The sequence below is a fragment of the Sorex fumeus genome, unplaced genomic scaffold, assembly GCF_029834395.1.
Source record: "Sorex fumeus unplaced genomic scaffold, SorFum_2.1 ptg000002l, whole genome shotgun sequence".
NCBI classification, from domain to species: domain Eukaryota; kingdom Metazoa; phylum Chordata; class Mammalia; order Eulipotyphla; family Soricidae; genus Sorex; species Sorex fumeus.
The window spans coordinates 68733024-68747468 of record NW_026606059.1 but is presented as its reverse complement, the minus strand read 5'-3'; the positions used below and the strand labels follow the sequence as shown (position 1 = coordinate 68747468).

Below are 14445 nucleotides of genomic sequence, written 5' to 3'. Positions count from 1 at the left end.
CAACTAAGGTTATCTTATCCAAGCTCTACCAAACTCCAAATAATTAAGCACTACATGGAAACAACAGGTTTAAGGGAATCCCTATCCTTGACCTTATAACTTTAACAATTTCTTGAGGGACACACTTATAAAAAGCAACAGGATAAAATTATTCTCAATGTACATTCAGTAACTGAGAAGTTATTAAGTCACAAAAGGAGGAAAGACAAGTTTGAAGAGAGGTAAACAATTTGATCCAATTATAAATTCAACAGTTACTATAAGAATGTGTGAGGCAAAAATATAAAATATATTTAAGATACTAAATCTTTAATAGCTACATGAGTATATCAATTGGTAAAACAATGATTTAATGTAGAGACTCAAAATATAGGCATTTTCAGGGATTCCTCTCAATTTAAATAGAGAAAGCATACTTTATAATCTAAAATAGTTTTATATAACATAAATTAGAGAATAACAAAATATTATATAACCTTAATCTTTAATATTATTTCCTGCCTACATATTTCATAGTGTCACAGAAATAGTGATGGAAGATGAAAACCTTATATTATGTCATTGTTATTTACAAGAGTTTTAATAAACTGAGACTCCTTCAGAGCATTTTTTTTCACAATCAAAATAGTCAGTATGGTTCAATATAAATTAAAATAGAATCTTAAAGTATTGAAAACCTTATAAAAGATTTACTTTGAGAAGGAGCATTCATCTCATTATTCCCTTCATTCGACAGCTCATTTCAGCTGCTCTGAAAAATGGAAAGAGTAAGTGGTACCTCATGCTGGTTCATGCAATGTAATTATATAGTTCTATCCTATTAAGAGTTTGATTGTATCTTGAATTTACTGAACCTATCTAATTATCAGTTGATAGATATGTTGCTATTATTGATTTGGCTTGGGTCCTCTGTATAATACTGAATCCAAACTGTCATTTAATTTTTTTTAATGAAATACAGTACTTTCTGCATCTGCATTAAATTTTAAAGGATACATTTACTAGGTCTCCCTGAAGGTCTTCAAAGTACACTCATTTTAAACTCTCTTCATAGATAAGATGATATATTTATCCAACTTTTTTTTGGCTTTTTTGGTCACACCCAGAGATGCACAGGGGTTACTCCTGGCTCTGCACTCAGGAATAACTCCTGGCGGTGCTGGGGGACCATAAGGGATACTGGGAATCGAACTTGGGTTGGCTGCGTGCAAGGCAAATGCCCTACCCACTTTGCTATCGCTCCAGTCCCTATTTATCCAACTTTATGCAGAAGGTTGGGTTAAAAAAATGATCCTGTTGATAAGTCTTTCAAGGAAATGCATTGCCACAATCATTCAAGATATACAAATCCAAGAGAGGTTCCATTTTCCTATGCATGAAAGAAGTTTCCCTCATTGCAGTTAAACTCTTAGGAATTATTTGCTCATACAAAAGCTACTTCATCCTTAGAATCATTAAGAAAGAACTGTTGACCATCAGAGAAACACAATGTTAAAATGAGCCCAATTGTTTTCCAGAGAAATTCTGTATTTTGAAAGCAAAGCCAACCTCATTTATAATTATAATTGAGACTATTTTTTGTGATTACAAGATTCTTGATTCTCAAAAAAAAGTCTCTAGAATGTTTTTCAAATACTATAGGGAACTCCACTCTAGAGACTCATTCACTTTACCTCATGAAGTGAAAATTACTCTTAATGCTGGTTGGAATTTCAGGATATCCCTTATAGCTATTCATTACCCATGGACCTCTGATGAAGGAAGCTTCTATCTTAAATCCTAGGTCATATACAATTATATCAGCAAATTACAGACCAAGAGCTCCTTGAAACATGACTACAATAGATTTGGAGTTTGTATTTATCTGTATCTAGATGCCTTTTATGATGGGTCATAGCTATAGAACCCTAAAAGTATGTCTTGTCACTGAAGTATGGTCCCCTTACCAAAGTGGAGATACCTAAATGTGATATTCAATTTTAGACCTTAAGCCTTCATGCACCCTACCTGCATCCTACTTTCTGAAGTCCTAGAATATCTGAACACACTCCTTGTAATCAAGTAAGTTAATACAAAGGACGCCTACGTATCAAGCAGAAAGCATGTTCACCATTATCACACATGATTAAACTCACTGGAAAGTTTAAGCATGCAAGCAACATGTTTCAAGAAAAAAAAAGCAGTGGATAAGTGGATTGAAGAACTACTCAAACTATGGATAAACATATTTACACTGGGAGTTCTAAAAAGAAATCAGTTGCAGCTGAACCTTGTTTGTCATAGATAATTGGGCCATGGCCAGCTAAACTAACCTTATAGTCCAACCAATGACAGAAACAACTACTGATCTGGATTTGCCACTTGTGGAATAAAATTTTCTATAAATATTATCACAGAGATGCCTAAAAGTAAAATCAGCATAACCCATATCTCCACACACACACTAAAATCATAATACAAAGTCTCAACATTTCACGTTCTCTTCAAATTTTTAGTTTTTGTATATAGAGATTAATGTATTCATTTGACTTCTCAAAAGACATGGAAATACATAGGACTGATCTCTAAAACAACATATTCAGGGATATTTTTATTCTTCATTTACAGTCTATGAATACAATCTTTTTTCTGGATCCATTATGCCACTCTGTGTCTCTTGATTGGTGCATTTAGGCTGTTGACATTAAGGGAGATTATTGTCATGGGATTTTGTGCCATGTTTCTGTAGGGGCTGGTTGTGTTTCTAAATGTTTTCCTTCTTATCCTACAGGAGCCCCTTTAACCCTTCTTTTAGTTTTGGTTCTGAGTCTATGAAGTTCCTGAGCTGCTGCTTATCTACAAAATGATGTATAGTTCCATCGAGTTTGAATGAGAGTTTAGCTGGATAAAGTACTCTTGATGAGGCATTCATTTCATTGAGTTTTTTCACTATATCCCACCATTGCCTTCGGGCTTGGAGGCTTTCCTCTGGTAGGTCTGCGGTAAATCTAAGGGGTGCTCCTTTGAACAAGAATTATCACGGCTCAAAGAATTTAAAATTAATAAATAAAACACAGCACGTTTTACTAATCAGTTCACATATGCAGAGTGAATATGATTCATGTTTCCCTTTAAAAAATTATTGAGGGACAGAGCAGTAGTACAGCGGGTAGGGCATTTGCCTTGCATGCGACCAACCCGGACTCAATGCCCAGCATCCCATATGGTCCCCCAAGCACCACCAGGAGTAATTCTTGAGTGCAGAGCAGGAGTAAACCCTGATCATCACTGGGTGTGACAAAGAAAGCACTATATATATATTATATATATGTATATACATATATATATTATTGAATCATCATGAGATAGAAAGTCATTAATGGTTGCATTTTAGAGGTTCGTTGTTTGCACTCATCCCTTCACCAAGTTCACCTTCCCTCTACCAATATTTCTATTTGCCAATATCCCTATTTCCCCTTAGGCCTTCTGGTCTGCCTCCATGACAGATACTTTTCCTATTTTCGTTTTGGGTACTATGGGTTGCAAGGGTTGCAATATGTTGTTGAAAGTGCATCATGCATATCACTTTACCTCCTGTCAACCCCTGGTTCCTGTCCAGGGTGATCCTTTCACTCTGGAATGATCACATCATTGTCACAGTGCTCCTTTCTCTGTCATCACCACCCTTCCCCTATTGTGGCAAGCTTCCTACTAAGGACCAGTCTTCCTAGCCTTGTTTCTATTTACTTTGCGTATTCTCCTACTATGGGTCTTTATAAATCACAAATAACTGCTGTCATTCTGCCTGTCCCTTTCCCCCTGACTCATTCTACTCAACGTGATACTCTTCATGTCCAGCCATGTAACAGCAAGTTTCATGATTCATTATCTTCCTAACGACTACGCAGTATTATATTAGGCAATGCACCATAGTTTCTTTATTCACTCCTCTGTTTCTAGATTCTGGCTCTTGTGAGTTGTGCTGCAATGAACATAGCAGTGCACATGTCTTTTCTGCATTGTGGGTTTTGGGCCCCACTGGTATATACTGAGGAATGGAATTGCTCTGTGGCAGTGAAGATCAACTCCTAGCTTTCTTGAGAAATGACCATTTTGTTTTCTAAAAAGGAGGACCAGTTCACATTCCCAGCAGCAGTGAATGAGGGTTCCTTTTCTCTCTAACAATACTGGTTGTTTTTTGTGATGAGTGTCAGCTCTTTGGTATGAAGTGGTATCTCATTGTCGCTTTGATTTGCATTTCCCAGATGATTGGTGATATAGAGCATTTCTTTCATGTGCCTTTTTTAAATCTCTCTATCCATTTTTTGTTGTTGTTGTTGAGGCAAGTTTCTTTTTTTCATGTAAACTTCTACCAGTGTGTTATGCACCTTGGATATTAACCCTTTATTTGATGAGTGAGGGGCAAAAAATTTATCTCAGTCTGTGGACTGTCTTTCTATTCTGATTTTTATTTCCTTTGAGGTGCATAAACTGCTTAAAGTTTCTTAATGTTTGCTTCTACTTACTTAGTGATGTTTTATCTTTAAGTTCCTTTTTTTATTATGTGGCCAACCGGTTTTTCCACATCACTTGTTGAACAGGATTTTCATGGTCCATTTCATATTTTATGCTCATTTATTAAAGATGAACTAATCATATACTTGATGATTTGTCTCTTGATTTTCAATTCTATTCCATTGATCAGAGAATATGTCTTTTTAATCTTTTAATAATTTTTTATATAATTATAATTTTTTATAATTAAAGCTGATAGTTTTCACGCCCCTTTTTCCACCTTCCTTTTTTGCCCTATATTGTAGTGTGCCCCCCCTTTTAGAACTAGTGGAAAGTTCATACTACACAGGCCCCAATAAATGTGTGATAACCTTCTATACAGAGTAATTCCAATAACATGAAATCTAAGCAAGTCATTATTTTCTGGTAGCCTTAAGCAATTCTCAATCTGTTTAATATCCTTTCCTGATCTTCTGATAAAGTTATGCTATATATGTCATATACCTTTCATTCCTTTTAACTATATGTATGCTGTCATGAACTTCAACATGTAAATCAAATTTGGAGAGGCTTTTATACCTGGATACCAAACTCATCTTGATATTTTATTGCATGATTAACACCATACAAATTAGATAATATTATTAAAATACATAAGATAATCTTATTTACTTATTCTAAAAGGGTAAACTTGAAACATCATTAGGGTCTTACTTTGCTATTGACTTAAATTTAACACTTATAGTTGTATGCTGACAGTAAAATAAACTTCAGTTTTAAAATATGAAAGAGCTTCATTTTCTTTTCAAGTGTTCTACATCTAACAATGATAAATTATAAATGTGAATTTTGAATAAACACACATTTTATTGACATAATTTGTCATAGATAGGTAAATTCAACATTTTTTAAATCTGGTCATTGATTTTGATACAATTGTACTATTAAAAAATGAAATGTCATATGCTTTATGTGCAGGAAAACCTTTATTGACCATGAGGTTTAATTCATTACTAAATGCTTCATACTGGAAAAACAGAATGCCAAAAAATGATTTACTGATCTAATAAGCATAGAAAAAGACTCTTAAAAAATTATCACTAAAATAGAAGGAAATTAGTAACAATAAATAACTGAATTAAGAATAAAGATAAGTAGCAACTTAAATCATATAAATAATGATAAATATAGTTGGTCATTTATAAACACCTTTGAAAGGCAAATGTTCTAATGAAAGTGTGGTTTTTAAAGGAAAACATACAGAGTAAAGTATGGTTATCAGTTTCAAATAAAAGATAAGAATTATAGTTACCAAAGGGAGAGAGAGAAAGTAAGAGTAAATGTGCCTACCACAGAGGTGAGGGGTGGGAAGGAGTGGGGAGGGGTGGAAATGGCGAATTGATACTGGGAACATTGATAGAGAATGGGCACTGGTAGAGTGATGGATATTCAATCATTGTATGACTGGAACATAATCGTGAAAGTAAGTCTTTAACTGTACCTCACAGTGATTCATTAAAAAAATAGGTAGTTAATTTTATCACTGTATCACTGCTATCCTGTTAATTGTCGAATTACTCAAGTGGGCACCAGTAACGTATTCCTCCCAGCTCTGAGATATTAGCAGCCGCATCTTCTTATTTGTCGTTTCCCAATGATTGGAGGCTCTCTCAGGGTCAGTGGAATGAGACTTGTTTTTCTTACTGTATTTGGCACATCAAATACACCATGGGGAGCTTGCCAGGCTCTGCCCCTGTGGGCAGGATAGTTAATTTTGTATGCAGATGAAAATTACAATACTATATGTTAATCAGTACAGTAGTATAGTTACTCAAAGGGGGAGATTTATCTATATCTCTTTCAATAGTTCATATTCTTCTTAGTTTATGCTTACCTTCTAAGACTCTGTTCTCAAGAGACAACATTCTTTTTGTTGTTGTCATTTTGGACCCACACCTGGCTGTGCTCAAGGCTTGTTTCTGACTCTGCAAGGTAGGCTTGGGGACCATGTGGGGTACAGGGGGGTCTTGCTCCTGATGCTACATGGCAGGCTTCCCAAGCCATGTCAGTTACAGGGGATCAAACACAGGTGGATCAGGTATAAAACAAATGTACCCACTGTACCATTGTTACAGCTCTCAAGAGAGCACATTCTTAAAGACTGCTTTCACAGATCAATGATTTTAGGAAAAATGTGAAAGCTATGAAATTACAAATTTCAAATGTGAAAAACACAAAATTACAAATTACAAAGATATAAAATTAAAATAAATTGATCATTGCCGTGTAATTTTCAACATTTATAAGATGCAGATGAATTGCTAAATTTTATTAGTAATGATGGTTCAATGGGTACATTTGCCTTGCGCCTGATCAACCTGGGTTCGATCCCTTGTACCCCCACATGGTCCCCAAGTCCATGCAGAGTCAGGAGCAAGCCATGAGCACAGTCAGGTATGGCTCCAAAATGCTATATAAATTTACATTTATACTTCATAGCAATGAAAGATATCTATACATCAAAGTTTTAAATAGAATGTGGGGTCTGAGAAATAGCATAGTGGGTAACACGTTCACCCTGCTTACAGCCAGCCTGAGTACAATCCCTTGAACCACATATGATGCAAACTTTGGAAGGAACTATCCTTAAGTATAAATCCAGGAGTAAGTCTGAAAAAAGTCCTTCCCACCCCTGTAAAATAAGTATCTTGAGGTACAGAGTAAAATTTAAGAATATATTATTACAACTCAGTAATAGAGGCAATATTATAGATTTGTTTTGAAATCTTTGGAGAAAAATAACTCAATTAAAGATAGGAAAACGTGACTATGAATATTACATATGTCATATAAGTTTGATGAAAAGATAATTCCTTTTTAAGAAAGTCTCTCCCATCACAACACACAGACTCTTTTAGTAATGCATGAATTCATACTCATGTATAGCTGTAGGATTGTTGATGCTACACCAATACAAATTATAGAGGGTAGATTAACTGGATTCCATGCATATTAGAAGTTCACAACAAGAAGGCTAATTTTGGAGAGTAAACATATTTTCTTTAAAAAGAAACATGTTCGTGGTAGGGCTTTGAAGAAGTAATACAACATGGATGGTTGAGCACAAATTATTATAAGATCATTCTGGGAAAAACTAAAAGTAATTTACATGTTATAATTTGTAAAATCTACGCACGCTGATGGTTGTGTGTTCACAGGCTCTCAGGGTGGCTCTAACTCACCACCCGCGTTTGGTGTGCTGCTGTGCGTAGACTGGATTGGGATAGCTATTGGCAGGCGGAGGAAGGAACGAGAGCCAGGCTGGTTGGTCTCACGACCATCCTGTTGTTTGTCAATTGCCTCAAGCAGGCCCCAGTAACGTCTCCTTCGTCCTAGCCCTGAGATTTTTTAAAAAGTGCCACATTCAAGGCTATTTCAGGGTTAGGAGAATGAGACCCATCATTGTTACTGGTATCTGGCATACTGGGTACGCCACGAGGAGTTTACCAGACTTTGCCGTGTGGGCAGGTTACATTCAGTAGCCCACCAGTTTGTCCAAAGTAGGAATGAGATAATAAGATGTGGAAGGGCCACGCGCTTCCGTGAGATGGGTTTTATAGTCTCTGGGTCTTGGCCGTTGATGGGATTACATGGCGCCAGGGGGCCAGTTGGTGGGTGTGACCCCTGTCTACTGGAATATGGAGGATCTGGGTGGAGGATGCTCAGCCCCGATCCGAGCAGGCTTGGAGGTATCTGCCCCGGGACCCGCATGCCTTTGTTCCTCTGCCGGTACCTTCATGCATGTGGAGAGTGGTCTCAGCGTGGTGGTGGCTGGTTCTGGAGGTCTTTGGCTGCCGGAGCCCTGGTCGGGGCGGGGAGGGAATTTCAACTGGTCTCAGTCGCAGTTTATTCCAATCTCATCCCTATTCACTCCTGTCTCTCTCTCTCTCTTTCTCTCCTGGGCCCTAATCTGGAACCCCTGGTCCTTCTCGCTCTGGCTCTGGCTCTGATTCCCCAGCCCACTCTTACAATATAGTTAAATCCCCAAACCATGATGGGCTGGTCTTACAGATAGGTGTGGTCATAATCAATAGGGTTAAAGTTCTTTCCCTCAGGGGATTCTGCTTCTAGGAGAGATTCTCTTTCAGCAGGAATCCCACGGGTGTGTTTCAGCTCTCCTTGTCCAATAAACACATAAGCATTCATAATATTAATTATTTTGTATGGACACATTAAGAGATGCATTATGCTTATAGAATTGCTCTCCTTGGGTCATCTGATCTCAGACTACAGTGCTCAGGCCAGATTAGATTTTCCTATCCCAAGCAGGGTCCTAGTCTGATCATTACTTTTGGATCATGGCAGCATTTGTCCATGATCAAACTCTTAACTTATGGTTAAGAATTGTGGCACTTTGGCTAGGCCCATCTCGATGCCAGGGCAGCACATAGCTTACTGCTTGCCCTGGTTCCATCCAGTCCCTTATTGGGACCCTGCTTTTGGGGGTGCTAGGAAGTGAGGACAACTGAGGCTTAAGTTGAGAAAGCAGATGCTCGGGAATGAATAATATTTGAAGCCAATTAAATCCCATGTTACAAAAGCATAATATTAATTGTCTTCTTGTGTCTATACAAAAGGACAATGCTCTTAAAGTAAACTATTCAAAAGACCTAAGGAGAGGAGAAAGGCAATATTGACTTACAAGTTCAGTGTCCTAGAAAGATCTGACCTTACAAATCAACAGAAAGGGGTTAGGGGAATAAACTGATTAACTGTTTGGGGAAGAGAGCATAGAGAAGTGGATACAGAGAAACAAAAGAATGGAAGTGACTCGGGAGCACTAGGATGAGTGTGACCTAATAAACCTAAGCACCTTGTAGCAAGGAAGAAAGGACAAAGCAATGTTTCTACAATAATTCAAGAACATTTAACTTACATACAATACATACTTGATAGGGTACTTCATTTATTATATAGTGGCTGAATCTTGTCAAATGTTTTATCACTACTGAACATTTTATTTTTATTTATCAAATTAAATTATTTTCATATGTTGTGCTAGACCATCCTTAAATCTCTGTAATAAACCCAACATTATGACCTATGTTTATTTTATTATATTGCTGACATTTTCTTGCTAGTATTTTGTTGAGAAATTGTACATTTGTGAAGTAGGGATGATTTTCTTTCCACCGTTAGTGCTTTTATTTCTCTATGACTAAACATCTTATCTAGAGAGTAGTTAGATACACAAAAACAATGAGTATTGTAATCAAAGAATTGAAACTATCATTCTTTTCAGCTGAAAATAATATATATATATAAACTTTATGACTCAATTCAAAGCTATTAGCAATAATAAGTAGAGCAAAGTAACTGATTGTGAAACCAATATACAAAATCTGTTGTATTCCTATATGCAAACAGCAAAGGAAAGAAGAAAACAATCCCACTAAAAATTACATCCAAAATTAATTAAATGTTTAGGAATAAATGTAACGTAAATTAAAGACCTAATTCAGGTAACAGTTTATTAACAGTGATTCATTTCTTCCGATTATTAGTTTAAAAGAGCTGTCCAGAGATAGACAAATGGGACTATCTTAAACTATGAAGCTTCTGCACCTCAAAAGAAACATTGACTAAAATACAAAGACAGCCTACAGAATGGGAAAGAATATTCACCAAATACACATCCGACAAGGGGTTGATATTAAGGATATACAAGGTACTGGTTAAACTCCACAAGAAGAAATCACCCAACCCCATCAAAAAATGGGGCGAGGAAATGAACAGAAACTTTTGCAAAGAAGAAATCCGAATGGAAAAAAGGCACATGAGAAAATGCTCTACATCACTAATCATCAGAGAGATGCAGATCAAAACAACAATGAGATATCATTTCACACCACAGAGACTGGCCCACATCCACAAGAACAAAAGCAACCGGTGCTGGTGCGGATGTGGCGAGAAAGGGACCCTCCTTCCCTGCTGGTGGGAATGCTGGCTGGTCCAACCCCTTTGGAAATCAGTATGGACAATTCTCAAAAAATTAGAATTTGATCTCCCATTTGACCCAGCTATAGCACTCCTGGGAATATATCCCAGAGAGGCAAAAAGGTATAGTCGAAGTGACATCTGCAATTGTTTGTTCATTGCAGCATTCTTTACAATAGTCAGAATCTGGAAAAAACCTGAGTGCCCGAGAACAGATGACTGGTTAAAGAAACTTTGGTACATTTACACAATGGAGTACTATGTGGCTGTTAGAAAAGATGAAGTTATGAAATTTACATACAAGTGGTACTACATGGAAAGTATCATGTTAAGCGAAATGAGTCAGAAAGAGCGGGATAGACACAGAAAGATTGCATTCATCTGGGGAACATAAAGCAACAAAAGGGGAGACTAACACCCAGGAATGGCTGAGATTAGTACCAGGAATTTTGCTCCATGACTTGAAGGCCAGCCACATGTGCTAGGTGAAAAGGAAGCTCAGATAGAGAAGAGAGCACCAAATAAAGGGTGTTGTGAGGACCCTCCCAGGGTGGGAGAGACATGCTAAAAGTAGTCTATAGACCAAACATGATTGCCACTCAGTGCCTCTCTTGCAAAACACAGTACCCAAAAGAAAAGAGAGAGAACAAGGGGAAATGCCCTGCCACAGAGGCAGGGTGGGACGGGGGAGATGGGGGGTGGGAGGGATGCTGGGACCCGTGGGGGGGGAGGATGGGCACTGGTGGAGGGATGGGTACTTGATCATTTTATAACTGAAACCCAAGCACAAAAATTTAGAAGTCTATAACTGTACCTCATGGTGTTTCACTAATAAAAAAATGATAAAAAAATAAAGACCTGAGGAAAATTAATTAAAAAAAAACAAGAGCTGTCCAGAATTCTTAGTCAATTGAGTCATATTATGTGCACATTTAACATAAAAGTAATTCAATTCTTCATTAAGCATACATAAATAAATGAAATAATTTGGAGCCTCATGGCCCGTAAGAAACCAAATAGCTCATCTATGTATCTGAAAGAACTGCCATCTATTTCAATATTAGAGGGAAAATGTCCCATAAAAATTATTTTGAGACAATGAGGTTTAAACAAAGTCATGTACAAGGGATTGAGCATATATCCATGGATAATATTAATTATAAATAATGTCTATTCTTATGTAATGAGTTTAGAACTGAAACCAATACAAAAATGTAATTCCAATTAGTTATCTATTTTTAACTAACATATTATGAAACTGTTATTTAAAAAGTAAAATTCTTTAATTCATGGCACATCAGCCTATACTTATTTAATTTTTATAATTTTCTATAAAGTAACTGAAAAACATGAAAATTGTAAGTAATAATTTTTAGAAGTTATTAGAATTTATAAAACTGACCTCAGCAGGGCAACAGAAGGAAATGATAAGTGAAATGAGACATAATAAAACAGAATTTACTTTGCAAAGAGTCTATTACTTTTGCTTGTTATCTAACATGTACAAGATAAAAGGCATACTTAGAATGGGGCAAGAGTGAGAGTTTAACAGATAAGGGATTTGCCTTGTAACAGCTGGCCTTTGTTCAATTGCTGTCACTCCATTTGGTGCACCAAACCCACCACTGTGATCTTCAAATGCAGTACCAGCAGTAAACCCTGAGCACTGCCAGGTATGACCCAAAAAACAAAAAAAAAAATTTAGAAAGTTGACTAAGAAGTCAAGGATCAGAATTTTATTTTGCTAGACTTCTATTAGAAAACCTCAGGAAATCTGTTATTATACCAATCACTGAAATGCATAGAATAATTTATTAGAAAATAATCTTTTCAGGTACATATTTTCACATCTATATCGCAAAGATAAGAAGTGTAAATGAAGTAACCAATCTAATAAAGATGAGCAAATTTAGTTGTAGTCAGATTCTGCAGTCAAATGCTCTACCACTGAGCTATACCACCTCTGCCTGTAGTCATATTCTGAATAGCTGAGATGTTAATACTTTATATGTACACTCTCACTATGCCTAATTACTCAGTAGACATAATAATTTTATACATATAAAAATACAGCAAAGAGGTTACATAATTTGCTCATAGCCAGATACAATATGACAGGCTTAAACTAGCATTTATTGTTTGGATTTATCTGCAGCTTGAAATAAAGAATGATACAACATTATATTAGAAAATCAGTTTCCTTGCTAAAACTCAAAGAATAGTTGAATTTATACACAAACAAAAATCTTAAAGGCCTTGTTTTAAAACTTGGATTCATTTTTTTATTAAGAAAATTTTAAAAAATTAACTTTCATCAACCTACTAAAGACTTTCATGTCAGTGGTTAATAGCCAGGATATGGAAATAATGCAAATGACCAATGAGGAACGAGTGGATAGAAAACAGTATGATAGGGAACTGGAGCGATAGCACAGCGGATAGGGCTTTTGCCTTGCACACGGCCAACCCAGGTTCAATTCCCAGCATCCCATACAATCCTCTGAGCACCGCCAGGAATAATTCCTGAGTACAGAGCCAGGATTAACCTCTGTGTATCTCTGGGTGTGACTCAAAAAGCAAACAAAAAAAAGTGTGATACATATAGATATACACAGTGGAATATTATGCAGCTGCAAGAAAAGTTGAAATACTGCAATTTGTTGCACAATGGATAAAACTGGAAGACATCTTATTAACTGAAATAGGTAGAGGGAGATGAACAAACACCAGCTGATCTTACTAATCTAAGGTAAATAGAGGAAGAAAACAAGAACACAGCAATATTGTCAATATTGATGGAGGTCAAATCCCTGCCTCTTGAGAGCCCAAATGAAAAGTGGTAGGGAGAGAATGGAAAGGAAGAGGCAGACGAGAAGTGTCTTCAGGACACTCGTCAAGGGATTGTAGAACACAAAATCATCATTATCACTACAATGACCATGTTACCTAAAGTGCAGTAAAAGTAAAAAATGAAAACACAAGGGGTTTAGCAACACAAATTCATCATTATAACTCTGTGACCATATTACCTAAAATATAGTAAAATAAAAATTTTACTTTTTTAATAATATAACATACTTTTTTTGTTTGTTTACGATCACCTGTGCTTCTCTTTTAGAACATTAAATAAGTTATTCTAAAACATTTCCAGGTGTCAGTCTGACTATGTGTCACAAAAAGTGACTAATTTTTCTTGTTTTTTATTCTTTGAGCCAAATGGAGTCCGAAGAGCTGAGTATAATAGAACAAATTATTGACATCTAGAAAGGATTTATGTAGTCATACAGTCATCTGAACTATCAGTACTAGGATTCTGTCAGCAAATATGTAATAATTTTAGCAGTTAAGGGCTATAAAACCTTCTGGCAAGGGAAGCAAGCACTCTCTTTGGCACAAATGGGAAGAAAGAAAACAATTATGTCGATTATGTTTTTCCTTCTAAACTGCAGTTCTCTTCACAAAGGATTCATCCTTGTTTCAATCAAACAGTGCATAAAGAAAAACTGTCTTAACAAAGTATGGAGATAGCACCTTGTTAATGCTGGCATCGTGGTTCTATTGCTAGGTTAAAATGCAAGGTTTAGTATTTCATGTCTGATGGCAAAGTTCTCTCAAGATAGTTAAGGACCTTGGATTTGTTTCAGTAGAAGACAAGGAGGATATCTAGGCAGTATCTGGTTAGAAGAAATTGGACTGAAAGCATCAGCTTATTTTATATAGCAGCAGAAATATTGTGTCAAGACCTGATTCAAAATCTTCATTTGATAAAATTCTACTCCTTTGGCTCAAGTGCTTTATCTTTCTTCCAGACCTATACAATCATTAGAGCTACAGAAAATTCTTCACAATCAGCACAGTTCTGTAAATCTAAATTTTGTAGTTCTAAACTTGCCTGCAGTCTCTGTGCCATATTCTGACTAATCCATATCCTTGGAACATTCCCACTCATAAACA

The 14445-nt window shown here is 36.3% G+C and overlaps 1 protein-coding gene across 2 annotated transcripts in view; it reads right to left on the bottom strand.

Annotated features, from left to right (window-relative positions):
- CSMD3 (CUB and Sushi multiple domains 3) overlaps positions 1–14445 on the bottom strand; it is a 1250820-nt gene that overhangs the window by 267157 nt on the left and 969218 nt on the right. The gene's annotated exons all lie outside the window — the stretch shown is intronic.